We start from the raw sequence: 4845 nt of genomic DNA, 5'->3' as shown, positions 1-4845 counted from the left end.
TGGCCCCTGCCCTGAGCATCCCTGCCCCAGGATGAAACGCTCCTCCCGGGCACCACGGGTCAGCAGCGAACTCGCTGCCAGCCCCTCTCCGTGGCCTGGGGAGGCAGCTTTGGGGCAGAGGTGTCTCTATTTTTAGCTGCCTGCAATGGGATTTAGGGGCGGGGAGGCCTCTGCCCTAGACTCCCCCTTGGGCTGGCAGCTGCTCCCCCGGCCCCGGGGCTCTGCCGTGGCCAAGCTGGGCAGACTGCACTGGGTGAGGGGTCCTGGCGCGCAGGGCTGGTCACGCTCCTCGCCTCCGGCACGGGGCTCCCCGCTTCGCAGTGAGGCCCTGCCCAGGCCCTTTGCCCCAGCTGCCCGCGGTGCCATGCAGCCACAGCGCCGTGCCGGCCCCCCGCTCTCTGCAGTGTGAGGGACCCCTGGCAGCTCGGCCACCCCGCGGTGTGCTCTCGGAGACGCAGGCAGTTTCTAGCAGATACGTGGGCACGCAGGAGTAGCCGTGGACCAGTTGTCTGTGGTTTGGTGCAGACAGGCAGCGGCAGGGAAGGAGCAGTGGCCCTGTGCAGCTGGGACGGCAGGGTCTGGGGTGGCTCGGACCACCGGCAGTGCTGAGCACCTCCCCAGGAGCTGGCACTGCCCAGTATCGGTGCCCACAGTGCTTGGAGCAGCGGTCGCTGCTGGCTGGACGTGCCATGGCCGCTGGTGCCAGGAGCCCATCTTTGCCGTGTCCACTGCTACCAGAGGCAGCACCGCGGGAAGGACCCAGCTCCACGTCACCACCTCCCCTCACCCTGCCGTGCCCAACTGGCTCCCGGTGCCGCGTTTCCCTGCCCCAGCACCTTGCCCCCAACTGGGGCCAGGCTTTGGGGGAACCTCCACCGCGCCGAGCAGTGGGCACCAGGTGGAGGGAGCCTAGCATACGAGCGGGTGCATCTGCTGGGGCTGCGGCACGCCACAGTGGGCACACAGGGGACTTTTGCCCCACGCTGGCATTGGGCAACGCGGCGTGTTCCTGTGTCATGGCTCTGCGGCTGCTGACCCCCACGGAGGCCGGGCTGCAAACACCCGGCGCTGCTCTGCTGGCGAGGGAGACCTCGCGCCCGCAACAGGAGACAAGGAAAGAGGAACCAGCCCCAGGACAGCTGCGCCCACACGGGGAAGGGGTCAATGCCGGCAGCCCCAGTGCTGGGGGGGGCCGGAGGTGTCAGACCCAGGCACCATCATCTACCCTTGGGGTGGGGGGAGCGGGGTGGTCACTGGTGCCGGCGTTGGTGTGCTGAGCCCTTCCTGAGCCAGCGGTGCCAACCCCTGCAGTGGCGGGGGCAGAGCAAGGACCCCCTCTCCCCCCGGACCAGCTTTTCTGCGGCCCCCGGACCTGCCCCCTCCCAGCAGCTCATGGCCCGGCAGCCGCCGGCCCCGGGGTTTGCTGGCAGGGCGGGGGCCGGGGCACACAGCCTGGGGAGGGGACTGCTGTGCCGCCAGGCTGCTGCCACGGCTGCAGCATCGCACCGAGCCATAGGGAATGGATGGGAAAAGGCTTGTGTCGGGATTTTGCCCCCCACCCGTGGGTGTGCAGCCCCTGTGCTGCCCTGCAGCAGCTCTGTGCCTGTGCAGACTCCCGCGGCCGGCTGAGCACCCGGCCCTGGCCGGGGGAGAAACGCTCTCTTCCTCCTGCCTCAGTTGGCTTCCCCTGGGGATTTTGCTGCCTCGGCCGGCACCTGGCTCTGGCTGCCACCACATGTGCGAGGGAACGAGCTCCACATCTGGGATCGCTGCGGCCGATTGCTACATGGATCAGCAGCTCAGTGAAGCCTCCACGGGGACACTCATGGGCATCTGCAACGTGAGCCGGGAGCACCTTGGCACAGCCATGGCCCCATACAAGCACCGGGAGGCCGGCACAGCCCACCGCAGCCCAGCCCCGCAAGCGCAGCCCTGTGCCCAGCGCAGCACCACTTGCTCAGGAAGCGGCGGTGGGGCCTGTGCGCCCTCCAGACACAGGGATTAGCCCCCAGTGCGTTAATGCAGTGCCTTCCACGGCTGGCTTGGCTTTGAGCTCAGAGCTACAAGCCAGCGCAGCAGGGGCTTCGGCACTTGGCAGGGGAGGGGACGGTGCAGGGCCAGAGCTGATGCAATGCCAGCACGAGCCAGGCCCTGCAGATGCTGCTCCACTTTCCAACCAGGACCACGGCAAGCAGGACAAGCGGCGGGGGGAGATGGCCGCGGTGGGGAGGCCCAGGAGGTCTGGCCCGCACCCTGCGCTGTCCCCACCTGTGTCCCTGCTCCGAGCTTGGGGGTGCCTCCCGCTCCCCACCTGCGACCCACAACTGCTCCAGTCCCCCCCCCCGTGAAGTGAGTACAAGGAACGTGGGCAGCGGAGGAACAACTGAACTGCCTGGAGCAGCCCTCGCGCTACAAAACCACAGCTTGTTTGCACAGAGCTACATGATTGTGGAAACGCTGAGCGGCAGCACACGGAGAGCCGACGTCACCAGGCACCGACGATGTCGGATTCTGTGTCACTTTGGACCAAGAAAACCTAAACCAACCCTGACAGCGTTTTCGTCAACAGCAACACAGGATGCAAACGGCACTTGCCCCTGTGCCATCAGGACGAACACTCTCTGCATCACCTCCACGACTGCCCTGCTACTGAAAGGGATGGTCAAGGGCATCTTCCACAGTACCAGAGAGGGAGCGTGGTCTGCAAGCACGGCTGGGCAGCCAGGCAGTGGTCGAGTAACCTTGCTGCCCGGCAGGCTCTGGTGAGGGGATGCTGAGCCACACAGCACCTCGATCCTGGCTCGGGGAAATGGGTTTTTCTTGTTCATCGCATTGCGTGAAAACCCGTGAAATACAGGAGGACAGCACGAGAGACACGGCGTGACATGGCGTGACACGTGTGGTTAGCATGTCACAGGGGAAGCACAGGACTGGAAAAAGCCTAGGAAAAGGTCAGTGCAGACAGGCGTGTGTGCACACGCGCCTGCACTGGGAGCTCAGCACCAGCCTCCCCAGAGCAGCTCATGTCACGAATGAACACTGTGGTCATCACGGAACTCGGGACAACCTCCCGGTACCTCACCAAGGAGCGAGCTGAAACCCTGCCCTGCCGAGGTGCAGATGTGCAAGTGACATTGCACACAGCAGCCCGTCCTGGAAGCGGTCCTGGCAGGGTCCCTCCCTGTCTCAAGGCACCTGCAGCACCTGGGCACGGCCAGCCACCAGCCGTGCCGAAGGCAGGCGGTGCTGCGGGGTGGCACTCGTGCCCAGCCGACCACTGGTGTCTGCTGCTCACAGCCGAATTCCCCAGACCCCCTGGGCGGGGGGGTAGACAGAAAAGGACAGGGGCTCTGGCTGTGGGGGATGCAGGACAGGGCAGGATGCAATGGAGGAGCACAGGGGGATGGAGCGGAGCGGCCGTCCCATCTCCCCTGCATCCGGCTTGCCCAGACGCTGCCTCTGCCTCTGCCGCTGCCGCTGCCTCTGCCTCTGCCTCTGCCTGGCACAGTGAGGTGCATGGAGCAGCGCTGCAGTCGGCAGCTGGTCTCAGCCCTGCCCTGCTGATCAGGGCTTGCGGTTACATTTTTTCATTAACTATTTTTAATCCACATTTTGCCTCTTCTCCATTCAGCCTTTTTCCTTTTCCCCTCTCCAGGCAACAGAACATAAAAAAATCTGCACCGCAGCATGCAGAAAGGAGCGGGGATTGGTGGGAAGGACAGGAGCTGGCAGCTGGGGCGGCACTAACATGCCGAGGAGGGGTCCTGCAGGCCCTAAATTTTCCTGCTGATGCACAGATAAAGCCGAGGAAATCACAGGGGCAACCACTGAATTTGGCATGGGTCAGGACGCCCACAACACACGCTGCCGAGTGCTGTGTGGGGCAAGGCGGCTGCATTACAGGGCGCATGGCGAGGCGCTGGGCGGATGCACGCTCAGCAGCGCTGGCTGGGCAGCAGCAGATGCCCCATCCTCTGCCCATCCAGCTGCCACGGCTCGAGGGGAGCCGGACTGACACCGGTGTGCCCTGCCCTCCCTTGCCACCCCCAAGGGAGCTGCCAGGCTGGGAAGCACAGTGCCGGGCAGAGGTGATCTTGGCAGCTGCTTTGGAGATGCGCTTGCAACCGTGAGGGCGGCAAGGTCACATACCCAACATGTCCTGGTTAAACAAAGCCATTTACCAACACCGTGTTGACACAGCAGAGCTTGGGACAGAGTCACAAAGGGCACTCGCAATGGGCCCCTGCAACACCCGGAGAGCTTGGGGAGCGCTGGGAAGGGTGGAAAAGTGTCCCCTGCTTCCACCCCTCGGCAAGAAAGCCGCAGGCACTGCTGTGCCCACGGTGGGGAGACCCAGCGAGCACCACCCGGCGAGGGGCTTTCTCAGGGAGGTGCTCCCAGCACGTCAGAGCCCAGCTGGTGTCACTCGCCCGGGGCTCACAACAGCCACGGCAGCACCCAGGGGTGCCGAGATGCCCAACGGCAAAGCCCCTTCCCAGGGATGCCGAAGCCCTGCTCAGGCAGGGAGTGGGCACAGCCCAGCTGGGACCTCCCCAGCCCAGGACACCCCTTGCCGAGGGGCTCAGCCCCACCGGGGCCAGCGCCCAGCACCGGGTCGGCTCTGGGAGCTGCTGCTCCAAGACTCTCGGGGCTCAAGCCGTAGCCCCGGGGATGCGCAGCCGGGACCCGAGTCCACATCCACACGACGGGGCGTGCGGCATCCTGCGAGACCGCGGGGATGGGCGCTCCCCTCCCTCCTCCCCCCCTCTTCCCCGTACCTGTCGGGGCTGCGCTCGCGGCGGCTCCCGGGCGCATCTCGGTGCTGGCGGGGACCGGGACCGGGAC

Source organism: Aptenodytes forsteri, unplaced genomic scaffold (genome assembly GCF_000699145.1).
Source record: "Aptenodytes forsteri isolate BGI_AS27 unplaced genomic scaffold, ASM69914v1 Scaffold243, whole genome shotgun sequence".
Classification (NCBI taxonomy): domain Eukaryota; kingdom Metazoa; phylum Chordata; class Aves; order Sphenisciformes; family Spheniscidae; genus Aptenodytes; species Aptenodytes forsteri.
This window is presented reverse-complemented; position numbering follows the sequence as displayed.